Source organism: Rhinolophus sinicus, linkage group LG02 (genome assembly GCF_036562045.2).
Source record: "Rhinolophus sinicus isolate RSC01 linkage group LG02, ASM3656204v1, whole genome shotgun sequence".
Lineage (NCBI taxonomy): Eukaryota > Metazoa > Chordata > Mammalia > Chiroptera > Rhinolophidae > Rhinolophus > Rhinolophus sinicus.
The window spans coordinates 171,612,867-171,629,033 of NC_133752.1; the positions used below are offsets into that span (position 1 = coordinate 171,612,867).

The following is a 16,167-nucleotide window of genomic DNA, read 5'->3' on the forward strand; positions in this document are numbered from 1 at the left end:
CACAGTGTACACCTAAGGACCGATCAGAGAGTGAAAGACTTAGTTGTTCCTTTCTGTGGGGAAAACTCCACAGCCTCTGAGCTGGGAGTCAGCAGCTGGCAAGGACACTATGAAAGCAGCAGTGTACGGCACGCCTCTCAGCAACATGAGACTGGTGGATTCTAAACTAAGGAAGCCATCCAGTCCCTCCACAGGGCTGCAGAAAACCACCCAGTCTCTTACTTGAGACTGAAAAATACTCCAAGGATAGGCATATCCCAGAAGCCTCTCTTTGATCCTGTAAACCAGAGCTCTTGACATTTTACAGTCAGGAAATTCTTCCTGATATCCAGCTGAGGTCCCCCAGCCATACAAGCTTATTTCTTCTTACCCACAGTCCATGGAAATTCTTAACAGCTGCCAATCACCATCTCCAAATAGCAACTTCAACCCCAGGCTGCTTGCTTTTAAGCCCCCTTACCCAGTATTTCCTCCTCACTCACAATCCATCTCACCAATTTATTTATTTTTTATTTCCAAGTCATTTGATTCACTTTATTATTTTTCTCTCTCAACTTTTCCTCTTTCTTGTTTAAAATAGTGAAATTCCAAACTATGTATTGTAGAAATTTGGTAAATACTAATGAATAAATTTCCATGAGTTACATTTTGTTCAATATTGGGTTAATTTTTCAAATATTTTATTTGGAGTGTTCCCTCCAATAACGATGGTCAACTCTGCCCACGTAGTTCTTAACATCTTTACAGTGTATTTTGCTGCTTGATGCCATTCAATAATAATTTTACCATATATTGTCTTTCGTATGCTTATTTTTATCTTTACAGTATTAAATTTAAGTATTCCTTCTCAGTGTGTTTTTTCAAAACTGCAAGATATGCTTTACCTGTTTTCTTCACAGCCAACCCTGTTCTTTGTAGCTCCGGGGAATCATGACCAAAAAATGAAATTCCTTTAAAAAAAAAAAAAAAAAGCATTTTCTAAATGTTTTAATTCCTACATTAAATATCAGACTTAATATTATCCATTTCTGTAATTTCTAGATCTTCTGTCTTTCAGCAGTGTTCCTAAAACTCCATGTTCATCTCCCCAAGGCTGTATTATTGTTGAAATAGCTACCGATATCTATCTACCTGTCTGTATCTCAGTTATTTTTTATTGTGGAATTATTTATTGGCCCTAGTTGGAAACACTGCCATAGTTTCTCTTTAAAGTATGAAGGAAATGATGTTATACAAGAGAACTTTGTAGAAGACATTGGAAGGTTTGGAAGACTATGATAGATGGAAGGCGTGGGAGCAAGGCATGAGTCAGAGGAACGCCAGGAAAGTTTGTGTTTGAGTCTCACCTCTTCTGTGAGACTCTGTGTGGCTTTGTGACCTTGAGAAAACTACTTTCTGTCTTTGAACTTCAATTTTTTGAGGATAAAACAATAATTTATAGGATTTTTGAGACCCTAGGGTGATAATACATATTAAGTAAATCTGTCATTACTTTTCTTTTCTTTATTTAATACTAGACTGACTCTCTGAGTAAAAGTCATTTCTTCAATTGTCAGAATTTATGGAGAGGGAGCAGCTTCCTTCCGGATCTTAAAAGAATTAGGATGGGAAACCTCATACTTGAGATTAGAGTAGTATTTGAGATAACTTTAAAAAAAAGTTTTATTATTCTTCAGGTGTGGTAAGACCAACAGATCAGGAGGCTATTGCCATTGAAAAGACAATAGGAGGGAATGGCTATGCCACACAGGGTCACATAGGGAAGTACCATGGTTGGTCAGGAGACAGAAGGAGCAAGAGGAAATTAGGGGCAAGAGGCTTTGTTGTGGTTTCTGCAGGAAGGAACAGGCAAGGCAGGGTAGGCAAGGTTGGCTAGTTTGAAAAATTTCAGCAGGCTCTAAGGCATAAGAGCTGTCCTGAGTTGTCTGGAACCTGGTTCTGGGGTGAGTAGGGCAGGTGGATGGTGGTCCCAAGTGTGAGAGCCCTGTGAAAGCTCAGTAAAGGAGGCGGTTGGCGTAGGCTCTGGATTGGTTGGGTTCTCATAAGAAACACACTCTAGCAGGTGAGTTGTTTAGCCCTGGGAGGAACAATCTCTCCAGGGTCAGCAAGGCCCCAGATGTCAAAACATCAGAAGCTTGTAGTTAATAGAATACTTTAAAAACCACCTGTCCTGGGATTCCTCTCCCACCTCACCTAGTTTGGTCATGCTGTAAAGGAAGGCATGCTGTCTTTATCAGGCCCCTATTAATACACCTACACCTTGGGAGGCTGAGGGTAGGATGGGCGCTAAGTGGTGTATAAAGAGAGAGCAGTGTATTTATTCATATACTCATTCATTCATTTAAATACTTACAAATCAACTAAAACGGTGCTAGGCAAAATTGCCTCCTGAGAGTGCAAAGTTGGCCTTGGGTCATGAGCTACGGAACAGGGACATTTCAGTTGTCATGACAGCAGGTAGCATGGAAGCCATCAGACTGATTCTGGGTCATGAACAGAGAACAGCACAACAGGGAAGCTGGAAAAAGAAAAGGGATGCTGTGGAGAGGAAAAACAGGAGGCTGGTAAGGGGCTGAGGTGTCAAGGGAAGAGAAGCCGCAAAAGGAAAGAGTCTACCACAAAAGGGAAGAGGCTCATCATGAACAAACTTTATTTCACAACTGAGTTTGGAACCAGTCCTATTTATTTCACCTTTCTGAAAGAATCTGGTTTTCTAAGCAGAGAAAAACATAACAGGAAGTGGGGTGTATCTGACTCATACTCCTAACTGCAGTACTTTCACATGGATAAAACTAGAGAATAGAAAAAGGAAAAGTTAAAAACTTCTTTTGCGTTTCGGTACTCTAGAAATCAAAGCAACAAATGAATTTTAAAATGATACCTTTGTAAATTTGAAGGAGGCTCATCGTCCTTCAAATTCTTTCTAATATAGGTCAGTGTGTCACTGTTTTCTTTCCGTTCTGCAAGCACAGGCCATTGCTTCTGTGTCAACTAGGAGAGGAAGGTAAGGGAGAATGAGGGGTTAAGGGGTTAACCTACTTCTATAGGTTATGAAAAGTTGTGTGGTATCCAGACTTTAATGTTCTATTGTCCACACAATTGCACTAAGTCTTAATAGCAGGATTCAATTTCTACCTGAGATCCTCTGGTCTTAATATGGTAACGCGGTATTAGCCTAAGCTTGAGGAAGAAAAAATAGATGAGACTTGACATCATTCTAACTGTGGTGAAGTAAGAGTTTTAAAATTAACAAACATGTTGTGTTAGAGGTCAAGTTTCCCAGAAAGAAGACTCTGAGACTAAATTTCCTCGCAGGAAGTTTATTAGGGAGTGCTCTTGGGACTTGAGGGGAAATAAAGACAGTAGGATCGGGCAGAAGGAGAAGTGGGGCTGCGATGTAATCACAACCAAGGCTCAGATCACCCCATGATATGTCTTTGCAGAGAGACTGGGGGCCAGGCCTTCACACCCTCACACCGAATGTTTGATGCAGGCTGCACACAGGAGAGGTGTGTGATCCCAGGCAAGAGGGCTCTCACCTCAGCAGAGGTCGATCTCTGGGCTGGAGGTTCTGAGTGGGACTCAGTTAGGTGCAATCATCTGTCAACACACCCAGCAGCAGGGTGCCGTGGTCTCAATGTGTTTGTGTGTCCCCCAAATTCATATGTTAAATCCTAATGCGCAATATGATGGCATTAGGAAGTGGGAGCTTTGGGAAGAAGTGATTAGGTCATGAAAGCAAAGTCCTCAGGAATAGAACGAGTGCCTTTATAAAAGAGGCCCCAGAGATTCTTTCCTCTTCTCCAGGTGAAAATACAATTAGAAGTTTGCAGCCCAGAAGAGGCTGCTCACCTGACTACACTGGCACCCTGATCTCAAACTTCCAGCCTCCGGAACCGTGAGAGATAAATTCCTGTTGCTCATAAGCCACTCCGTCTGTGGTATGTAGTTATAGCTGCCTGAACAGGCTAAGACGGGGGAGAGCGCTTCTGAAGAAGATGGGGGTGATCACTGAAGTTCACCCCGGCACCTACTACACACGCACTAGAAAAGTATCTTCTTTCAGGCTACCATAGTCACTGCACTAACGCCAGGCAAAAGAATGAGGAAAGAATACTTTTATCAAATAAAATATGTAGTACCTTCATTGAATTGGGGTTGGGAGAGAATATGTGCCTGTATTAATTCCGGGAACAGCATTTTGTCATTCACTCATGAAGCCCTTCATCAAGCATTTATTGAGTATCTCTACCGTGAGATGAAGATGTGTCAGGAAATAGAGGAGACCCCACAAAGTACAATCCTGACTTGAACCCTCCCATCCTCAGGAATCTGGTTCCCCAGTGTAGGACAAATACGAAATTCACAGGGAATGTGAGGAATGGTGTGCAAACTTGGGAGTTCCCCAGGTGAGATCTGCAACTGGGCCCCGTGCACAGAGAGCAAGGCGAGACTGAAGGAAAAGGCAGACCACTCCAGATTGGTAGATGGCGGTTTTAATAAACAAGAGCACTTCTGAGGCCGGTCTTGGGTGGCCACAAAACGAGTAGATCTCTGCACCCACTCACCAGAATCTTATACGTTTATGTAGAGGCCTTAACAAGGTTCAGTCATGTATGCATTCCAGATGCTTCTAACAACACCTTACTGCGTCAGGGTATGTCCTTGAAACAGCTCTGGCTATGGGAATGGTGGGCAGTACGTACATCCCAAGGACAAGGGAAGGAGGAAGGAGGCCCAGGTCCAGCTCACAGGTCATCTCCTCTCGATGACCTCTTCTGACATGTTCTGAATTTCTAATACACTTAGTAGATATTCAAACATTTTAATGATGGTGATGATAATGATGTATACTCAATATAGAGGAAGCAAAGATTTGAATAGTAATTTAGAAGTGGGCAAAAACTAGTTAGATTCAACTCTAAATTCTGACCATAATGCTTATTTATAACAGCTAAATTCCATGGAGCCTGTCATCTTTCTTGCTAAATATCATTTCCATTTATGTCCACAGGCAACAGTACCTTACCTTCTTGTCTCCACTTCCTGCTCCTCATTCTTTCTGGCACACCCACCTTCTTGCTAATAATTACCCACCCTTCCAACTCATGACCTCTGCTCTACTTCTTCCTCCGTCTTCATCTCTTCCTAGGATGTTGTTCCAGGTCACTACGTGAGACAGAGGTTGAGGCAGACTGAGTTATCGTATGAGGGCTGAGCACAAAGGGGCATGATCAGGAAAAGAAGTATCTGGAAGGAAGGGAATACATATTGGACAGTACATGAAAGTTCTGGCATTGTCCTGCAATCTCTACCCTTCGTACCATGACCATGAGAATCTTACTAGTTCCAAAGGGCACTCCACCACATTCTGGCAAACATGCCACAGAATAAAAATGGGAAATACTTGTGATTTAACTCCTTAGACCTGCAGCCTCTCTTGGATTGATTCATGCTGTGCACTCCAAGCGCTTTTTTCCCTTTCCCACCACTAATGATATGCCAGGGCTGGAGAAGGGAAGGGGCTAGGTCAGTCAACAAGTGGAAATGTTAGGTGTTCATGCACAGGCATGTGGTTTGTGGTAAGGTCTTTACATGATTGTGAAATGCAAGAATGGTAGTAGCCAATAATGTGATGTTGGCTTGAAGGTGAGGGCTTAAAGGGCAATCATTGCTCTGCTGGAGCAGCTACTATTGGGAAAAGAACAGCAGCCAGTGAGTTTCAGGCTGGATGTGACTACAGAAGCCAAAGCAAGTGTTAAAATGACAATTTACCGAGGGCTACAGTTTTAGAACTGTCATCAGCTTACGACCCTCTAGTTCTCCTTCCCAATTCTCATTTCCAATTTGTTAAATTATAGACTATTCAAGTTCATCAGTTTCCTCAAGGAGTAAGTCACCATGTCCCAATCTGTGTGATTCCAATGATATCTTAGTATCTTAGCATAGCCATTTCCAAAAAGCTCAAGTCACAAAACACAATTTCCACACATTCCTCAAAATGTCTAGTTTTAAGCACAATGTTTTCAAGTTCCAAGAAAAAATACAAATTTTAAGAATAAACTTAAAAGGGCTTTGTTCCTAGATAACGAATTAATGAATGAGGAGGAAAGCTGTGATAACCATCAAGCAGGACCTTAAAAGGGATGTATTTGGAAGAGGCCATATATTACAGTTCTTAGTCACCAAAAACAGAATAGAACCCAAACCACAGCAAAGGCTGTTTTGTTTTTGGAACTAATATTAATTTCTCATGCACCGCAACAAATTCTTGACTATGTTTCTGTATGAGACAAACCCCTTAAAAAAACAAATACTCAAAAATCCATCAAGATAAAAGTTTTTTTGTTTTTTGTTTTCTTTCTAATAAAGAGGTCAAGCCTCTAAGATCTGAGCAAAATGGTCACAGTTGTATGAAAGGGAAGAAACTTCAAGGGACTAGCAAATCTCCTAAGGAAAAAGCCATGTCTCCAAGCAGCTATCCTTTCCATTAGAGTTATTTCTCTGCTTGGCACATAAAAGACTGTCATTAAGTATCATTTAAGATGTCTTGTCAAAATAAAATGATTGTTCGTTAGAATAATCAGACATGGAGGACCATTAATCACAAAGAGGCAATGAAAGGATCTATCTCTTTAGTCTAGGCATGGAAAGCTAAATTTTAAAACAACAGGATCCAGTGAAGAAGTGACCGTTAGGATTCCAAATGTCATATGGCTCTTCAAAATTAGCCCAAACAAATTAACTAGAAGCATCTTTTGTAAAATGAAGATAGGAGCATATGTACCTTCCAGTATTCATTTATTGCGTAACTTCTTTAATTCATAGTAATAAAAGGGAACGGTGGGAAAGTGTGGCCTGCTGTTCAGAAAACTGAATCAAGAGAGGATATTTGGGTTCGAGTCCATACTTCCTCATTAAATTCATCATGTCATCTTGGGAACATCACTGTGTCTCATTTTCCTTACATGTGAAATGGAGTTAATTTTAACTTTCAATCTCCTCACAAGCATATATAGTAGGGATAAAATGAAATGGAATGGAAAGCATTCTGAAATGTAAAAATACACATTGACTTTGGCCTAGACTCAGAAACTCCTATGAACCAGCACTCCACAAACACACACACGCACACACACACATACACAAATGCACCCTTGTCTAGATGCTGAAGCACCATAAAAGGCAGCCTAAAATGGCTAAGAAGGAAATGGGAGAAAACTAGAAAATCTTCAAAACAGAATCTGTCCATTAACAGAGATGACTCTGTGAATTTATCCTCAAGTGTATGCAAATTGAACTGTTCCCACATTATGTTTCCCAACCCGGATGCCCAAACTGCATCTTCCCTTTGGGAGGAACTGTCGGTTAATTTAGCAACATATTGTTTCATCGAATGCTATGACTGGAAAGAGAACAGCTAATTTCTCTGAGTCTCAGTTTCCTCCACACAAAATAAGGTGATGGGAAAAATGACTGTAAGGATTCTTTTAACTCATAGTTTGAGTTCTGAAAATTGAAGGAAAAGGGGGCAGAAGTGGTGAACTAACGAGTTCAGATCCTGGGCACCAGGCCAGACATTTTGCCTCGCCATTGTCTCCTCATAGTGAAAATAACTTTGGTTCAGTTAAGGCCAATACAACCTTAATCTACCACCGGTTTGTAATGCAGCCACTAGACTCAACTCAAAAGCAAATTATTCTATTTCTGTCTGAATTTAGATGCCAAAACTCAACCCCCAGTTTGTTTGGTTTTAATAAATTTATTCTGTTGTTGCGGACATTGTGTAAAATGGAAAAAACAAGTCTAGACTGGTTTGAGTTCAGGAAGTTAGGGCAGGGTCTCTTTATTAAAAATAAACATCCTCCTTCTTGCTTCCTCTTCATTCTTTTCTCACAAATCCGCTCCCAAAATTCCCTTGGAATCCGGGGCTCCCACATGTGGTTATTGCCCCAGATCCATGTAGAACACCTCACCCCTTTGTGAATAATAAAGCCAAAACTACAAGATGTTCTTAAAGACATCTAACAGTAATACAAGCTGAACATGACAAAAAGTTAAGTATCTGAACGCTCATTTCTTTTATCTTTCTTTTATAAGAGTTGGCACATTAATCCTAGGGAATGAGACACATTTTCGTCTGAATTTTGCATTCCGTAGTTTTCAGCACTCACTGCTCTGCTAGCGTTAATTAAGAATGGAGAGCCTTTATCACTTCCCATCCCAACAGGGTATTCAGATCTATGACTAAATCTAGGTCAAGTTTATTATCAGCCTTCTTCCTCCACCTTTGAGGGTTTTCCTTTCCTTTTGGGTCTGCCTCTTCCTTTTCTCCTCAGGAGATTTTGTGAAGTGTTATAAAAATACAGAGGCTTATGATTAATGAAGAACACAAGTGCCTGCAAAAGGAACTGCATTAATAATGATTTCTAGATCTTTGGCAAACACGGGGAAGAGCCTGACAGATGGCAATGTAACATGGCACATAGCTCTGGGGTCAGACAGCCTGGTTTTACTACTTAAGAACTGTGCAAACTCACAAGTTTCCTAATTTCTCTGTGCCGTAGTTTCTACAAGGAAAATTGGGAATAACAACAGAACTACTCTGCTAGGTTTATTGTGAAGAGTAAATGAAATAGCCCAAGTTAAGGACTGGGAACATCACTTGGCACAGAGCAAGCATCAATCATATATTTAAGGAGTGTCCCAAAATGGGCAGATGTCACACATTTCACAAGTGTTCTTTGTTTTGGTCTTTTTTCTTTTTCCCCATTTTGTGCTAAGGTACTAGCTGTTCTTTCTACCTAGAATATCGACCCCACCTTCCCCAGTTGGCAGCCCCTCAAGAACTATCAAGGGCCCTTCTCAAATGAGTCTCTCTGCAGCCTTCCTCAAGCCTCTGGGCTCCCTTAGCACATGGTACAGGCCTCAACTAATACAGCATTAATCACATCTGTGGCCACTACTAATTTTATACACACACACACACACACACGGTGCCAAAAAACATGTATATACATTTTCAGAAAGGAAAAAAACTGTAGTAAAATTATGCTGATGGCAACCACTTTGAGCCCCCCTTGTAACTGCAGAAGTCAAACGTGACTTGCATCCATCTTTTGTGATCGGTATATATTATTATAATTTTAGTAGTTTTTGCCTTTCTTAAAATGTGTATACATTTATTTGGCACCCTCTGTGTGTGTGTGTCTGTAATATAATATGTAACTTTCTTTTAAAGGCATATAACACACAGTGAGGACTTAATACATACTTTATGTATCTGAGAGACACCCAAAAACCTGTTTTCAGTAGTTTATTTCTACCACTGGATAGTTGATTGCTGATCTGAAAATGTGTGAGCACATCACAATGACCAGTCAGAGGAGGCTGACCGGTCTTTCTGGGGCCCGGAGACGGTTTTTGAGTTGGACAGCGAGGGTCAGATCTGAACAGTTCAAGCAACACCATAGAATTTACCATTTTAGTTTAGAAAATTAGCTTGGCTTCCTGGAAGAATAAATTTATTGAAACCTATTGATTGGTTTTCTCGTTTAAGAAACTGTATACATATACTTTTTCCTCTAGGAAAGCCATTCAAATTAGCCCCTGCTACACAAATTCACTTTTCGGAATTTAGCTAGTTACCTAAAGAGCCTTTGGAAAACTGTAAATATACATGAGACCAAGCATTTCCTGATGGAAAATTACATCAGGGAGATGGGAGAAAGGGTTGAAGTATGATATAAGAAAACTCACTTTTTAAATAAATGAGTGTTTATGAACAAGGAAAAGGACAAAGAACAGTGAAGGCAAAAAAGAAGAAACTGGAGCTTTTCTTATATGAAATTAGGGAGCACAAAATGTTGGTGTCTCTCTCTCTCTCTCTCTCTCTCTCTCTCTCTCTCACACACACACACACACACACACACATTGGTTTCTGTGTAGACTGGCTCTGGAGACGTTCACAGAAGCTCTAGGAGATGGGGACATAAACTTTGTCACCAAAAACTCAGATTAGTAAAGTCAACAGATATTCCAAGGCAGGCTGGAGTAGTGGAGAGAGTTCAGATCTCAACACCAGCATTTACTGGTTGTATCTTTGAGCAACTTAACCCTTCGAAGCCCAAAATGGGGATGACATGCATACTTGGAAAGGTTTTTATGAAAATTAAAAATAATATAGGTGAAGTATCTGGAATATAATTGGCACTTAATAAATAATAGACATTAGTATTATTAAAAAGTATATAAAACAATGTAAGTAAAACATGATTCCTAACCTCAAGTGGGTTTATAAGCAATAAGGATATAATACCTTAAATTTAAACATATGACTAAAATATCTTTGGTAATTGTTTCCTGAAAATGGAAAATTTTCAAAAGAAGAGAAAAATTCTCTGAAAGTTTTGGGGAAAAGGAGGCAATATGCTTAGAGACACATGAAAGGTTGTAAAATTTACCTCCTAAAACAAACATACTACATTGACTTGCATTTTTATTAAGAAATAAATTTTCACCCAATTGTTCTCAGACCAATTAAATATTATATTAGTTGTTATATAAGACATAGGACTTGAGCTGCTCCACAGAAAACAAAAAAGATTTAGATAGGCAAAGGGAAAGGAAAGCGTATCAAAAGAAGGGTGTGTGTGAAGCAAAGGGGCACAGGCCCAGTAGAAGAAACTCCTGACACCTTTGCTTTGTCCAGAACTACACTCTGGACCTTTATCCATATTCTTGATTCCGTGCATCCTCGCATTAGCTCAGAGACCTAGTGTTGATCCCTTGACTTGTTGCATTTTCCCATCTACAATCCTAAACTCTACCTTAAGACACAAGATGTAAATTGTTCCTCTGGTTTTATCCCTTGACTCCCTTTCCTTGATAATAATTTTAACTTGTCCTTAAGTATTGTCTTTTTCTGGTCCTTCCAGCTGATTACTCAGCCTGATCCCATGAGGCTAGCTAGGATTCATGCCAAGTCCTTGGTCCCTAGAGAGGGAATGGAAAAAAACATGGAAAATACAAGATATTTGTAAATGAATTTGACTGAGGCATACTATTTGGGAAGGTGAGTGGTTAAAACCATTGGCAAAATCTTTTTTCAAAATTAAAGAGTTCTTTCCACATTGCGTGTCTCATAAAACACTTTGTGTTTGCCAAATTATATTAGCCGAGAAGGCCCATGGCCCACCAAAGGATAAGTGACAGACGAAAACTATGGGTGTGAGGTTATGCCAGGTCACTTAACTATGCAGCCAAAGTCAGCCTCTCCAGAGTGGGAGGGGCTTTCTCTTGTCTTTTTAATGGGAGAATAAAAGTATTTATGTCTTATGGTCACAGTCATCTTTCTTACAACAAACTCAACTATAAGCCATCATTAAAATGATTTAGCAATACTTTTAGTGTGACTTGGTCAAACAACAAATATGTACTGATCACCTACTCTGAGGGAATCAGCGCAATGGACTTAACCTCTCTATATATAACTTAATTTTGTTGAGATTGTGCAATATATTGTTTGGTTTTATTACTGTTACTCATGAAGAAGTTAAAAATAGTAAGCATAAGAAAACGACAGGCACTTAACCCTAAGGACTCATCGCCTTCATCCAGTCATGCAGAGAAAGCAGTTCATTCTGTGGAAGAAGACATTTGGGAAACCATTTAGGGAAAAGTGTATTTTCATTTCTTTTGAAAAATAAATGTGTTTTATTTGCATTGGCTGATGACTCCCAAATTTATATTTCCAGTTCAGATCAGACACTGGACCCCAACCACTTCCTCTATTTTTCTATCGAAATATTACAAAAACATATTAACTCATTATACCCATTTTTATTTTCCCCTGCAAACTGTGAACTGCTCTAGATTAGCACCAATTGTGCAATCCAGAAACAAAGGAGAAATCTTTGACACAACACTTTTACCTCGACATTCATTGATTCAACATTACTTTCTAAGCAACTTTCACGTATCCCTCTTGCTTTCTTCCTTTTCAACATCATCTGAGTTTAAACTACCAAAACCTAGCACTAAGTTACTACAATGACTGCCTCCAAGTGAGTTTCCTGCATTAACTCTTGACCCTTTCCAATCAATTCTCCACAATGCAGCCAGACCCATTTTTTAAAGACATAATTTAATTATGTCTCTCTCCTTAAAGTTCTTCAATGGTTTCCAATTACCGTATTTTGCTGTGTATAATGCGTTCCCTTGTCTAATGCATACCCACGTTTTTGGCCCAAATTTACAGGGAAAAAATCTTTTGCTTTAATTTTTTAATTCAAAATTTTATTTGTTTACATTTAAGTACTTATTTTTTGTATTATAAAGGAATTTTAGCATTTATTTTTTAACATATTTGGTACAAGAAATTTTATGTAACAAATAATTACAAAACACAAGAACAGATACAAGGTACAAGGAATTGTATATACCGGTTAACAAAATTACGCTATTTACGCATCATAGAAGGCCAAGAACTCTTCGTTGTTGCAAGTTCATCTTAAATTCAACAACACCATTTATCATATTCCAGGGTATTATTTTGCATACAGATATCATTATTGATTTCTAGAGTTACACTTTTAACTCACAAGCATAAATAAAAGAATTAAAAACATTTATAAAGATATGGAATTAGTACGATCCATGTATATAACGAGTATCCTTATTTTTCCCCTCACAAATTTGGGCGAAAGAGTACGCACTATACACGGCAAAATATAGTACCTTTAAGATTTAAAAAAGTTGGATCTTTGGCATTTTCATATGGTCCTGTCTAATTCCCCGGCCTTGTCTTGTGTCTTTTTTTTTTTTTCCAGTTTTATTGAGGTATGACTGACAAATAATAGTTATATATATTTAGGTTGTACAACATGATTTTTTAAGGTATACAATGTGGTGATTTAATATACATTGTAAAATGATTACCACAGTCAAGTTAAACAACTCAACTATCACCTGACATAGTTATGTGTGTGTGTGCTGAGAACACTTAAGATCTTGTCCCTTTTAATACACAAAGCCTCATTCTACTTTATAACTTATAGAGTTACCATAGTTATATAATTATATAACTTTATTTAAATATATATAATAGAAATATATTACAAATACATCTATTTGAATAAATATGTTTTATATAAATATAAAATCAATATATAAAATCAAAGGATATACGTAATCATGATGCAGATTCTTTTTCTTCATCAATTGAGATAATCATATAATTTTTCTTTTGACCTATTATTGTGGTGAATAACATTGATACATTTTCTGATGATAAAAAATGTTTGCATTCCTGTTAAAAACCTACCTGATCAGTATTACAGTTTTTAATTTTTTTTTACATTGTGTTAGCTAGTATTTTATTTAGGATTGTAGTATCCACATTCATAATTGAAATAGGCCTATAATTTTCTTTCTGGCTTTAAAATCAAGAGCTCACTAGTCTAAATTAAAAATGAGCTAAACATATTTAATTTACTTTTTTAATTTTGTGGAACAACTTGTATAAGATAGAAACTATTTCTCAGGTTCGTAGGGCTGTACTGGAAAGCCATCTAGGTTGTGGGGCTAGGAAGGGGCTATTTGGTGGCCATTTTTATTTCTTTGGCATTTATTGATCCGTTCAAATTTCCTATTTCTTCTGTGCCAGTTCTGGGTTTAATACTTTTGTGTCTGCAGAGATATCTTTCTTATTTGTCTTTCAAACAATCAGTTTCTATAAATGTCATCTATATTACATTTTGTTCTCTATTTCATTGATTTCTTACTGTATCCTTATTATTCCGTTTCTTCTTCTCTTGGATTGTTCTGTTCTTTTTCCAACTTCTTGAGTTGCAAGCTTAGCTCATTTGTTTTCAACCTCTTTTGTTTTCTGATTAATGTATGTAAAACTATGCATTCTCGACACTAATTCGATTATCTCTCACAAATTTTATGTAATGCTCTCATTATTATTCAGATATAAGTATTCCTTTAGTTCCTTTAATCCTTTATTTCATTTTTTTCATAGGGATTCTTTGGTAATACTTTTAATTTTGAATATAAACATATTACATGTTTGGCTTTTTTAAGCTATCCTTTTGACATTAAATTCTAAGTTTATTGCATTATGGTAAAAAAAAAAAAATGTAGCCTACATTACATTGATACTTTGGAATTATTGAAGCTTCCTTTGTCACGTGATGTAGAATATTTTGAAAATATGACAGAAAAATAAGCATTCTTTGTCTGGTGAGCACTTTCCGAGTTTTAAAGAAAGGTATGTTTAAAAAAACAGTTTTAGAATTTGTTTATCTCTGAACTTCTATAACTTATTATTTGATTAATTCTTGAGTTGCAAGGTGGGATGCACGTGTTTTGAAATGTTAAGTGTACCTCTCATGATGGTTAATGATGGTTACATTTTCCTGTTCTATGGGCATTTTTTTCCAGCATAAAACATACTCCATTGTCTTTTTTGACATTTTTCCTTGACTTCTATTTTGTCAGACATTAAGACTGATACTCCAACTTTCCTTTGGTTCAAACTTGCTTGAAATAATTTTTCCATTCTTTTATTTTAAACCTTTCTACATCTTTTGTCTTAAGTGTGTTATTTAAAGACCACATATTAGACTTCTTTTTAAAAATTATTCTGATAGTCTGTATTTAATTGGTGAGTTTGGTCCATTTACATTAACTAGAATTATCACTATATTAGGAACTATTTTCTACAGTATACTTTTTTTATACAATAAATAATTTCTCACAGTATTTATAATTGTCTATACTATATCTTCCTATCCCTCTACAGACTGTAATTTTGTTGAGGGCCGATATTAATTCTAATTAATACAGTGTCTGGAATAGAGTAGGTAGTTTATAAGTGTTTGTAAAATAAATGAGCAAGTAAATGAATTATTATTATTGTGCTTAGAAATTGCCCTGTCACTGAAATGTTAACTTGTTTTTATAAATTTTATTTAGCAAATAATTATTAAGTGCTTGCTATTTGCCAGGAGATGTGGCATGTGTTACATTAGAATACAGATAGGACTTGAACATAATATTCACTCTTTAGATATCGAAAACCTTATGTAAATGATATGCAATCTAGTACAAATGATATAGGAGTACCCAGGAACATAAATATGTACACAGAGAACTGTTCTAAGTCAGGTAAAGCCCAAGGCATCCTTTCGGAAAAGTCAGTTGATAGCTCTGAGCTTCCACTTCCCCATATGAACCTTATAAAAATAATTATATCCTCTATATCAAGATATTTTAGGCTACATTTTATATACATGTACATATATGAATTTTTTATAGATTTGTTCAGTTGTTTACATACCTTTTATTTCTGGTCCTATTTGAAGAGTAATAAGAATTGCCTCTTTCGTTAGTGGGAATTTTTTCCTTAAAAGCATCGTTTAATCCCCAGATAGTTTAAATAATAGGCTATATGCCTGTATAAATTTACTTACAGCATCACTGAAATGTTTCAGTATATTTTTCTTTCTTGATCTTCTCTTTCAGGACATTCAAAACGCCTTAGGATTCTTTAACTGCCCTGTGTTTGAATCACTAAATCTAATCTCACACCATATGGAAGTCATTCCTACAAGTCAGGCTTGCCAAATGTATTCATGGCAGCCCATGTTGTTGCTTTCTTTTTGTGCAACAGAAAGACATGCTGGCAAGAGCAGTGAGTCAGTTTTTGTGCTTATCTTTTAGCACACACAGGAAAAATCCCAGCCAGATGACCTGTGCCTGTCCCTAAAAGGGGTGAGTCCAGGTACAAAACACAATATGTAGGCCAAATACAGGGGCTGAGAAAGCCAAGTTAAGGTTGCCAGACTAGCTTAGGTCAAAATTTACCACCAGTTGTTCCGAGAACATTTTTACTTTTCCACCATTGTCCGGTTGATTTATTTCTGGCACCAAAATTTAAACACAGCTTTTCTTGAGGGTCCGTGGTATAGAGAACAGCCAATACCTGTATCTGAGTTCTCTTTCCCAATAATCTCTGGCTTCGAAACATGTATCACCACAAATCCTCCAGCTTTGGCTGCTGACCTGGTGAGGAAGTTTCATATGTCTTCATCATCTGAAGATGGGAAGAAAGTCCTGAAATTCATTCCAACAAATACAGTACAGCTTCTGGGAAAAGCA

General features: G+C 37.6%; 1 protein-coding gene across 1 annotated transcript in view; it reads right to left on the reverse strand.

Moving 5' to 3' along the window:
* Nucleotides 1–16,167, reverse strand: part of PDE6H (phosphodiesterase 6H) — a 143,628-nt gene that overhangs the window by 53,463 nt on the left and 73,998 nt on the right. The window contains exons 4-6 of the mRNA XM_074325984.1: nucleotides 2,882–2,991; nucleotides 2,354–2,538; nucleotides 885–950 (exon numbers count right to left, since the gene is read on the reverse strand). The gene's annotated coding sequence lies outside the window, so the exon portion shown is untranslated. The remainder of the gene's footprint in view (nucleotides 1–884; nucleotides 951–2,353; nucleotides 2,539–2,881; nucleotides 2,992–16,167) is intronic.